This window comes from Malania oleifera, chromosome 5 (assembly GCF_029873635.1).
Source record: "Malania oleifera isolate guangnan ecotype guangnan chromosome 5, ASM2987363v1, whole genome shotgun sequence".
NCBI classification, from domain to species: Eukaryota; Viridiplantae; Streptophyta; class Magnoliopsida; order Santalales; family Ximeniaceae; genus Malania; species Malania oleifera.
In genome coordinates, this window is record NC_080421.1 from 52,202,988 (window position 1) to 52,215,691 (window position 12,704).

Below are 12,704 nucleotides of genomic sequence, written 5' to 3' on the forward strand. Positions count from 1 at the left end.
ATATGTGAGAGCATCCATTTGAGCATGAGGCTCGGTATGTCTAGTTTCTTGCCCTTGAGCAAGCACCAGAGGACAAAGCAATCGACATATGATATATAGGCATGGGATCCTGCTTGAGGGAGGATATTATACGTAATGATTTTTTGTAGAATTTGTGCCTGAAGATTTAAATGCTTATATAATGGAGGGCTTTCAAAAGAAACAAGTGCGTGGTCTAATACCAAAGGAAGAAATTTTTTCGGAGTGAAGTCATGGTCGTGAATCCAAGACGTGCCCAAAGTAGGACATTCAAACTCGCCATTGGGAATTCTAAAAATTTTAGCAAGAGATTCCAGAGTAAGAGATATAGATTTTCCCATTACATTTGTCGAAAGCCCGTGTTCTTCTCTAACAAGATTGGCATAGAAAATGTTGATAAGGCTCGGGAAGTGTCCCTTAGCTTGAAAGAGTACAAAATTTTTCCATCCAAGGGCTTCGAATAACGAAATGATATGTGGAAAATCAGAGGTGAAGAAGGAAGTATTAAGAACTTTACCTAGGAGAGGTTCCGTCGTGCTTAAATGATTGTGGTAGAAGCTTTTGGCATGTGGAGTCACAAGCCATTGCTTAATGGCCGAATCTTCAATGTGTTGAGACGAGGTGGACGCTTTCTTGTTTCCAACAGATTTAATCCTCGACATTTTGAAGTATCTCAATGGAAGAATGAAGGTAGGAGTGATGGATTTCAGAATTGGAAGATGGGATTTGGTGGTTTTTGGAGGAGAAGGAGCTGAGGAGAGGAAGAGGTCGAAGGCAAGGAAGAGGAGAAACCCTAGGTTAGTTGGTTGAGAACTCGAATGACTCGTGATTCTATAAATAAAGTTCGGTTTTTTCCGTTAGTTAGTCGGCTGACTTCAGGGTTAGTGGTTGACTGCTCTCTGTGTCAGACACCGCAACTCAGTCAGTCAACTGGGTCTGGGGCCAATCGGCTGATTGCAATGCTCCTCTTTATTTCTTTGTTCAGCCAGTCGGCTGAGTCTGTAGTCAGTCAGCTAACTGTGAACTCTTTCTAAATTTGTCTTTTTACTCAATTTCTCTATTGTGCAATAGGCCAAACTCTATTCTAATGTTTATAAATCTATCTTCTGAGAGAGGTTTTGGTGAAGATATTAGCCCATTGATCATTTGTATTTATAAATTCGAGAATTATGTCTTCTTTTTTAACATAATCTCTTAGAAAATGATACCTTATGTTGATATGCTTGGTTCTTGAGTGTGAAATTGGATTTTTTGATATATTTATCGCACTTGTATTGTCACACTTTATTGGTATTATTTTATAATCTAGATTGAAGTCTTTTAATTGTTGTTTCATGTATAGTATTTATGCACAACAACTCCCTCCCGCAACATATTCAGCCTCGCCAGTTGATAAGGTTATGGAGTTTTGTTTCTTTGAGAACCAAAATACTAAAGATTGACCTAAGAAGTGACATGTACCACTTGTACTTTTTCTATCAATTTTACATCCGTCATAATCAGCATGGTATAACTTATCATTTCAAAGTCAGTGTCCTTTGGATACCATAAGCCTAGATCAAGTGTGCCTAGCAAGTACCTAAGTATTCGTTTAACTACTATTTGATGTGATTCCTTAGGTGCTGATTGAAACCTAACACACATGCACACACTAAACATGATATTGGGTCTACTAGTGGTTAAATATACTACCTATCATTCCACGATAATGTTTTGTGTCTACTTGTCTTCTTTTTTCATCTCTATCAAGGCTTGTTGAGGTACTCATAGGGGTTCCTTAGGGTTTACTTTGTTCCATATCAAGCTTCTTAAGCATATCTTTAATATATTTAGTTTGATTTATGAATCTTCCTTTCTTGGTTTGTTTAGTTTGTAACCCTAGGAAATAATTTAACTCCCCCATCATACTCATTTCAAATTCTTTTTACATACATGTGGCAAAGTCTTTACATAGTTCTTCATTTGTAGCTCCGAATATAATATCATCCACATATATTTGGACAATGAGCATTTCTTTGTTTTTGGTCTTAATAAATAAAGTGCTATCTACCATTCCTCTTGAAAAGTCATTTTTTAGTAGGAATTTACTTAGTCTCTCATACCAAACTCTAGGAGCTTGTTTCAAACCATACAAAGCTTTTGTTAACTTGAATTCATGATTGGGATTTTTTGTGTCTTCAAAATCTAGAGGTTGTTTAACATAAACTTCTTCATTTATAATTCCATTTAAGAACGCACTTTTTACATCCATTTAATATAGCTTAAAATCTCTATGGGCTGCATAAGCTAGGAGCATTCTAATTGCTTCCATTCTTACTACGGAGGCAAAGGTTTCATCGTAGTCAATGCCTTCTTCTTGATTATAATCTTGTGCTACTAGCCTAACTTTATTTCTAACAACTACCCCATTTTTATCTTTGTTATTTCTAAAAACTCATTTGGTTCCTATGATTGAATGTTCTATGGGTTTAGGAACTAGTTGCCATACTTGACTCCTTTCAAATTGATTTAGTTCTTCTTGCATAGCCATAATCCAAAAGTCATCTTTTAAGGCTTCTTCAATATTCTTGGATTCATCTTGAGATAAAAATGCATAATGGTTACATATATTTTTCAGTGATGCTTTAGTGGTTACTCCTTTTGATGGTTCTCCAAGAATTTGATCTTTTGGATGACTTTTAACATATTTCCACTCTTTTGGAAGTTCTTGGTTTTCTATGAAGTTTTCATTCGAAGTTTCATCATTGTTTTCTTCTTTTATTTCAAGTTTTTCTTCTTTTTGTGAGATATCTTCTCTTTCATCATTCTTAATTTCTTTGACATAGTGATTTGATTCATCAAAAGTTATATGTATGGCTTCAACGATAGTAAGAGTTCTTTTATTATAAACCCTATAGGCTTTACTATTTGTGGAGTATCCTAAGAAGATACCTTCATCAGATTTTGCATCAAATTTACCTAAAACATCTTTAGTATTGAGAATAAAACATTTGCATCCAAATACATGGAAGTAGGTTATGTTGGGTCTTCTACCTTTCCATAGTTCATAGGGTGTTTTATCTAGACTTGATCTAATAGATACACTATTTATAATATAATAAGTTGTATTTACGGCTTCCGCCCAAAAGTACTTAGGTAAATTATTTTCATTTATCCTGGTTCTTGCCATTTCTTGGAGGGTTCTATTTTTTCTTTCTACAACTCCATTTCGTTGTGGAGTCCTAGGTGCTGAAAAGTTATGGTTTATTTCATGATCATCACAAAATCTATCAACATCTTTGTTTTTGAACTCTCTTCCTTGATCACTCTTAAAGTTAGTTACATTATAGCCTTTTTCATTTATTAGTTTCTTGCATAGAGTGATTAGCATGTTACAAGCTTCATCTTTATTTGCTAAGAATAATACCCAAGTGTATCTTAAATAATCATCTACAATCGCAAAGGCATATTGTTTGCCTCCCAGGCTTTGTGTTCTAGTAGGACCAAATAAGTCTAGGCGCAAGAGTTCTAAGGGTCTACTAGTTGATATGTTCTTCTTTTTGAAACTTGTTTTGACTTGTTTTCCTTCTTGGCATGCATCACAAATCTTGTCTTTTATAAATTTTGTATTTGGTAATCCTTTTACTAAATTTTTCTTAGATAGTTCAGATAATAGATCCGTATATGCATGTCCTAGTTTCCTATGCCAAAGCCAACTTGTTTCATTCATGGCAGCCAAATAAGTCACATTTTGATTAACTAGGTTATCAAGATTAATACAATATACATTATTTACCCTCTGAGCTATGAATACGGGTTTCATCATTCTTAGGATTTTGAATAATACATTTGTCTTTCTTAAAAATTATTTCAAAACCTTTGTCACTTAATTGACTAATACTCAAAAGATTATGTTTTAAACCATCTACCAACAACACATCATCAATTGTAAGAGAGGGTTCTTTACCTATTTTACCAATGCCAACAATTTTACTTTTGACCTTGTCACTAAAGGTCACGTATCCCCCATATTTTGTTTTAGTGTGGTAAACTTGGTCCTATCTCCGGTCATGTGTCTTGAACACCCGCTGTCCAAGTACCACTTTTCCCTTGATGGTGTTGTCCTAAAGCACACCTACAATAAAGGATTCATGGTGTTAGTTTTTGGAACCCAAATTTTCTTAACTTTCTTTGAATTATTTCTAGTTCCATTGTTTGCTTTCCATTCACCTTGAACTTTAACATATTTTCTTTTGAGTGGGCAATTGAACATCACATGTCCTTTATTCTTGCACATGTAGCAAGTAGTATGTTTATGCATATTGGTTGAAGAAGTACTGGCATAGTGCTTTGCTTCTTTTACAAAATACCCCATGAATAACTTTTTACTTCTTTTATTTGTTTTCCATTATATCCGATTCCTTCTCTATTTTCATGTAATCTTTGTTGTCCAATCATCTTTTCAAAATTTTCTTTTCCTTTGGTAAAGTTATAAATGGTTTTCTCTTTATCCTCTATCGATTTCTTAAGTTCAATTCTTTCTAAATCCTTCTTATTTAGATCATCTACTTGTATTTTGCCTATTTCTTGAGTCATATATTTTATTTTCTCTTCTAACTTTTCAATACAAGATACTTTCTCCTTTTCAATGGATTTAGAAGATTCAAGTTGTTTCATTAATTTTTCATTTTTCTCTTTCAAAGTTATGTTTCTTTTGGAGACTTTGATAATTTTTTTATGTAAGGCAAATAACTCAGCTTGTAGTTCTTTATAGGAGGGCATGCTATCGCAAAATTCATCACAAGATTCATTACTAGATTCCGTTGAGGAGTAGTAAGAATTTACCTCTTCATCGTTTTCCATGAAGCACATATTTGCTATCTCTTGTCCACTTGACTCGTTCTCCGTTTCGCTTGAGCTTGAATCATCCCAAGTGGCTTTCATGGCTTCCTTCTTCTTCTTTTTATCCTTCTTGAGTAAAGGGCAGTCCGGCTTGATGTGCCCTGGTTTCTTGCAATGACAACATATAGGAGAATCATTTTTTACTTTTGTTTTCTTTCCTACTAGTTTCCCCTTTTTCTGAAAGATTTCTTTTTATTAAACTTTCTAGGGAATCTTTTATTTTTCCTATAGAACTTGCTAAGTCTTTTAGTGATGAATGCTAATTCATCTTGGTCTAGGTCGTTTGATTCACTTTCATCTTCACTTGAGCCTTTACTAGATGCTTTTAAGGTAAAGAACTTCTAATGCTTAGGCTCAGGGTTTCTTTCTTTTAATGTCATTTCATAGGTGAGTAGTGAACCTATAAGTTCATCTAGTGAGGTGGTTTTAAGATTATTACATTCCGTAATTGCAGTGGCCTTTGTTGCCCGTATGGAGGGAAGGCCTCTTAGTATTTTTCTAATCATTTCATACTTAAAGAATTTATTATGTGAGTAAATCTACTATACATACTAGTGATTGTTTCATCTGAATTCATTTTGAATGCTTCATACTCACTTGTTAGCATGTCGATCCTATTGTCTCTAACATCTACCATTCCTTCATACGTTACTTCTAACTTGTCCCAAATTTCTTTGACCATTTTGCAGGTCATGACCCTATTGAATTCATTAGCATCTAAAGCACAATACAAGACATTTATAGCACTTGAATTTATTTGAAACATTTTATAGTCTATATCGGTCATATTCTTTTTCTCTTTAGGAATTTGTTTTCCATCCACTATTTCAGTAGGAATTAGATCTCCATCCATAACTATTTCCCAAGCTTTCCAATCCATGTGTTGAAGATAAATTTGCATTCTTTTTTTCCAAAAAGTATAGTTATGTCTACAAAAAATTGGTGGACGGGTTGAGGATTGGCCCTCTCTGAAGGGAGCTACTCCTATATGTGCCATTAGATCTTTTTATAACTTCTTGTTAAGAGTTACTATAACTAGGCCCTGATACCAATTGAAATTAGAATAGCTTTCCTATGGGGGGGGGGGGGGTGTGAATTGGATTATTTAAAAATTTAACCTCTTTTTAAATTCTTACTTGTTTTAATGCAACAACAAGAAAGTAAATTAATCATCTTATAATCACAACCAAATCACACCACAAAGTATTGAAAAATTAGAAACACAATCCAACCACCCAAAGTATGAAAATCAATCAAACATTCAAGAATGGTATGCTTTTTGGTAGTAGCCCTGTAGTTGTTTGTAAACCCTGTTTTGAATGAAATTTTATTGTACTTCTCTTAATCAAGATTTTTGCAAATTAACCAACGTACTCCCTTATGGGTTTCCACAAACGGTTAATTAAAATGTACTTTTTAAAATTAAGAGTCTTCTTTGAATATGGATTTTAAGCCGTGCAACCTACACTTAGCATACACAATATATAATGCAGAAAGTAAAGAGAGTAAAGATGAGAAGAACACCGAGATTTACGAGGTTTGACTTATTCCTAGCCTACGTCCTCGCTTAAGGTCAATTCCACCAAAGGATTCTACTAAGTGTGCTCTTTTCCAGGTAGAGCAAGCCTTTACAATATTCCCTCTTTTTCAGGAAGAGAAACCTCTCCAAGCGATCAATCCCCGCTTGGTACAATGATCCAAACAATCTTTGAACCATCAACAATACAATGAGAATGCTACAATGATCTGAGTACAAAGAAACTCTCAAAACAGAGTAAAGTTGTACACGTTAGAGTGCAAACTATACTTCAATCAAATAATAATAAAGAAAGTATGAAGCTTAAGTATTAGAGATCACCAAAGGTTTCGTTGATTGAGAAAACTTAGAGTATGAACCGTGGTTTGATGATTCAACAACAATTTCAGAACTTTTCTCCCAGATGGAGTGTGAGCAATAGAGAGCTTTGAGATATTGTAGGCTTTGATTGCAAGAGTGCTGAGTAATTGCTTAGATATTTGAATTCTTGGGATTAAAGGAGTATTTATAGACATTTAAGGATTAGTTTCCTTGTTCCCCAAGTGACTTGGAGTGCCCACCAAGTTTTTATAACGTTCATATTTGAAAAACCAATTTTTGAAATTTTCCTATTAGAGTTTAAAAAGTCAAAACCTGTGAGTCGGTTGGACAGGCGGCTGATACCCTTCTGTCTCCTAGAAATTAATTCAGGAAAGAGTCAATCGGCTGGCGAGAAACAGTTCATTTTGGGTTAGTCGGCTGGGTACTGTTAGTTGACTGGGTGATTTATGTTTATTGAGTCAGTCGGCTGGACAGTTGATTTTTCTGTTATTTCTCTGTTAGTCAGCTGACTGAACCAGAGTGTTTCTAGTCAGTCGTATGGGTAGACCATTTACTGTTTTTCCTTTTTAGTTTTTCAATTTTAGTTTTGCTCTCTTGTTTTGATTTTTCATAAAACATTTTTTGGGATTTTAAAATAGGTCTCTAAGTCTAAAAATATCCGCTAAAGAGCTTTATAATTTCTAAATTATATTTGATACGAAGTACTTACAAACAACTTTTCTAAATATGACTTTTGAGTGTTGAAACTTCAAGTCTTTTGATGATCCTCTTGTCTTCAAGTCCTTTTTGATCTTTAAGCTTTTTCATTTGTCTTTAATATACTCAGTGAAGCTTTCTCTTGATTTATCTTTGATTTTCAGCTTGCGTCCATGACAAATGTAAGTGTTGAGTTATGTATACCTAAAATAAAATCACTCAACAACACATATTAAACCATCTTCATTTGTTATCATCAAAACAAAATTGAAAAGCCTAGTTAGGCCAACGCTTGCATTTTCATTCAATCCCGTAGCAGGTCAGTCAACTGATGCTGAGACTCGTGAAAATAAAATAATAAAAATAATTGAGAAAAGGAGGAAATTCGGTTTGGGAAGCCCAAACCATTGATGGTTTCGTAAGGGCCGCAGAAAACCGTCGATAGTTTTCTTTTTACTGCGGTCCAGTAACAGGCAAAACAGTATAAATGGGCAAGTTAAAGCCCAAATCATTGACAATTTTATGAACAATGAAGAAAACCGTCGATGATTTTCTCTACAATGGGCATTATAAGTGAACCCGAAAGCCTCATTTCATTAATCAAATAAAATTCTTCTCTCTCTTTCTCTAAAATCCTACCAAACCCTTATCCTTCTCTCTTCAATTTAGACTTCGTTAAAACTCGAATTGACAATCAGGAACCACCATGAGGTTCCTAGGAAGGTTCTCTACAACTTAGGCAGAACAGATTTTGAAGTTAGGGTTCCAGAGCACCACTCCAAAACGAAGGTAAGGGTGTTAAACATTAGTTTTAATAACTGGAGTGTTAAATTGGAGTGTTTGGGGTCTAGGGAATATTAAATGATAATATTCTGGGAGTTTAGTTGAATAATGTGGGGTAAATGTGGATTTTAGGCTTTTGAGCTGCAAATGCTGAGGAGTGTACGATTTAAGGTGTTAGTGGACTTCTCAGTAAGCCAGGTAAGGGGAATAAATTATAGTAGTCTTCTCTGAAAATTATTGGTTGAGAAATATGAGAAATGGAAATATGATATTTTACCTGAAATTTATTATGATATGAATATCATATGAAAATTGTGTGGCATATGATTTATACTAAAATATATTTGAAATTGAGTTAAATGATTTACATTGAGAATAATAAGGCTATGAAATATGTATTGAAATATGAGATTTGAAATATGAAAGATGGTGAAAAGTGATATGTACTGAAAAGTACCTTCTAAGAAATGATGAATTATGAAATGTGGGAATGTTTTATTGAGAAATGTTGAATAATTTGAAATGAGGTATGTATATGTTTTTATGAGATGAAATGAGTATTGAATTGATGAAATATCATTGTAATGATGAAATGAGTTGTTCTCCAAGTCCATCTAGATTGGACGCTGAATTTCTGCTCCTGACAATGTTGCTATCATGAGTTTTCGGTTTAGTGCATCAACCACCACATTTGCTTTACCTAGATGGTAGCTGATAGTACAATTGTAATCCTTGATGAGTTCTAACCATCTTCTCTGCCACATATTCAACTCCTTTTGCATGAAGAAGTACTTTAAACTTTTATGGTTTGAAAATATCTCACATCTCTCTCCGTACAGATAATGCCTCCAATTTTTTAATGCGTGAACCACTGCAGCCAATTCTAGATCATGGGTGGGATAATTCCTTTCAAATTCTTTCAATTGTCTAAAGGTATATGCTACTACTCTGCCCTATAGCATCAATACACCTTCGAGCCCTCTTAAAGATGTGTCATAGTAGATCACATAACCATCACCTCCCGATGGAATAGTCAATACTGGTGTAGTGATGAGTCTCTATTTCAATTCTTGGAAGCTTTGCTTATGATTGTTGTCCCATTCAAACCTAGTATTCTTTCTGGTTAGTCGCGTCAAAGGCCCTAATAAAGCTGAGAATCCTTTTTCAAACCAACAATAATATCCTACCAGTCCCAAGAAACTCCTGATTTCCTAAACGTTCCTCGGCTTCACCACTGCCTCTATTTTGCTAGGATCTATTGAAATTTCATCCCCTGATGTAACATGCCCCAGAAATGCAACTTTCTCTAACCAAAATTCACATTTTCTAAACTTGGCATACAATTTTTTTTCCCTGAGCATCTGAAGTACTAGCTTTAGGTGTATCTCATGCTCCTCAAAACTCCTCGAGCATACTGGTATGTCATCAATAAAAACCACAACGAACTGATTTAAATACTGGTGAAAGATTCCATTCATCAAATCCATGAATATAGCAGGAGCATTCATTAGACCAAATGACATAACTAGAAATTCATAATGCCCATATTTGGTCTTGAAAGCTGTCTTTGAGATGTCTTTAGTTTTGACTTTCACCTGATAATAAACTGAACTGAGGTCAATCTTAGAATAGACTCGTGTACCCTGAAGCTGATAAAATAAATCATCTATATGGGGTAGAGAATACCTGTTCTTAATTGTTACTTTGTTTATTTCCTTATAATCTATGCATATTCTCATAGACCCGCTTTTTTTTTTTTTTAATAAATAAAACTAGAGCTCCCCAAGGTGATACACTAGGTCTGATAAAGCCTTTATTCAATAAATCTTGTAATTGATCCTTTAATTCTCCCAATTCCACTGGAGCCATTTGGTAAGGAGCTTTAGAGATCAGTGTCATCCCTAGAAGAAAATCATTAGCAAAATCTATCTCGCGGTTGAGAGGCAACCCAGGTAGTTCCCCTGGAAAAACGTCTGGAAACTCCTTTACTACTGGTGTACTGACAAGCTTCAATTCATTTTTTGTTGCCTCCTTTACATAGGCCATAAACCCCTGACATCCTTTCAGGAGTAATCGCCTCGCCTGTATGACTAACACTAACTAAGGCAGGGAATGGACCTGTGACCCCACAAATCTGAATTCTTGCTTCCCCGGTGGTCTGAAAATCACCTCTTTCAGATGACAGCCAATATTAGCATAGTTAGCTGCCAGTTGGCCCATACTCAGTATTACATCGAACATGCACATTTAGCACAATTAAGTCAGCTGGTAACACTCTCCCCTGAATTTCTACTGGAGAGCCCTTGAGCACCCTATGACACCTCACCACTGACCGTGTCGGTATTGTTACCGATAATTCAACATCTAACATCTCTATCTTAACACCAGACAATTTAACGTATCCCGCAAACACAAAGGAAGGGGTGGCACTTAAATCAAATAAAACAATAGCATGACATGATAAAATAGTAAGGGTACCTGTTACGACGTCGCCTGCAATCTTCGCGTCTCCCGGCGTCAAAGCATATACCCTCGCCGGAGTTGTATTCCTCTGCCGGCCTCCACGGGGTGCCTAATAATCTCCCCGATAAGGTCTAGGAGCAGGAGCAGCACCAGGTGGTGTAGGGAAATCTCACACCAAATGTCCCAGTTTACCATAGCGATAACGGACACCTCTCCCCACTCGACACTCTCCCACGTGTCTCTTCCCACTTGTCTGATATAAAGGGTAGGTTTGCACTCCTTGAACCTCATGGCCCGCAGTATCTTGCCTCTGTCCTTTGCCATAATTTCCTCTCCTCCCCTGGCCCCAACTAGATCCTTGCTGAAAGCCTGAAGAATGGACCTCTTCTTCTGTCTCTACTCCTCTGCACCCATTCGCTTACTGGCCTCAGCCACAGCTGCTCTGTCTACCAACTCAGCAAAGTCCTGCACTTTCAACACTGCTATCGATTTATAAATTTCTCACCTTAAACCTCTTTCAAACTGTCTTACCTTCTTTTCTTCATTAGGAACAATATATGAGGCGAAGCGAGACAACTCTGTTAACCTCATCGCATACTGCTGGACTGTTTGCTGTTCCTACTTCAAATTTAGGAATTCCTCTACTTTGGCTTCACTAGTAGTGGTTGGGAAATATCTATCAAAGAAAAATTCCCCAAATCAGCACCAAGTCATAACTATAGGCACTGTCCTCTGTTCCTCCGATAGTTTTACGGCAGTCCACCATCTTTCGGCCTCTCCCGTCAGCTTATAGGTGGCAAAAAAGACTCTCTGCTCCTCAATGCACTGTAGCACCTCCAATACTTTCTCTATTTCCTGCATCCAATTTTTGGCGATTGTAGGATCAGTTCCTCCTAAAAATGTCGGAGGGTTCATCTTGGTAAATTTCTCTGTCGTACACCTGCGGCCTGCAAATGGGCCTCCCTGATCTCTAAAGCTCCGTGCAATCTCAGCCATGACCTGCTGAGCTACACTATGTAGTACCGCATCTAACTCAGCCCCGCCCTCACCCAAGGGCCCTGCACCCTCACTACCACTCGCATGAGCATTGCCACCCCCAAGGTCCATCCTGAAAAGATAATAAACATGACATAGGGACACTATCCCTATAATTTACGTATCTAACCAAAAATCATGATATCCCTCTATCTTGACATCCTTATCTTAATTCAAGATTCAGTTATACACTTTAGAAACACAACCCTGCAATAGTTTACTATGACTTTCCTACAATCGTCACCCCGGGAAAGACACAGAAACCACCATGGAAGTCCTACCTCCAAACTGCCGAACAAAACCTTAAATCCTTTTACCTATACTTTGGTATTGTTTCCGCTGCACTCTAGAGTCTAGAGAACCTAACAACCTAAGCTCTGATACCAAACTTTAACGACTTGCCTATTTTAGCACTTTTTTTTTCTTCACATAATAATCTTGTTAAATTGTCATAGTCGCGATCAACTTGGACCCACGGGTACCAGGGATATACCTGTTATGCAACTTTGATACCTAAACAGCGGAAAACATAAAATTGCCTATATGCCATACAACACAAGAAACTATACTAGAGTTCTATTGAATCTATCATATATATACAATCATCCATAAAAATACCCAAAAGATAACCTAGGGTCTCAATCCAAAAACCCATCTGACCCTAGCTTAACTACTTATCCTTCTGATAAGGTAGCTCAGTCAACTTTTACAACTGCGGGGCTTTGTCTGCCTCTCTACCTAAATTTGCTGAAATGTTTGTAATGCTAGGGTGAGACAGCTCTCAGTAAGGGAGATAAACTAACATCAATGTGTGGCAACATGAGTAATCTTGCGATAAATATAAACAGTTCATAAATCATATTTGGTAAAAATTTTCTATATGATTTTTGAATAAACATAATTATTCGTAACATAACATATCATACTGTATTTCTGAAACATGTAAATCATCTTATATAACTGTACAATA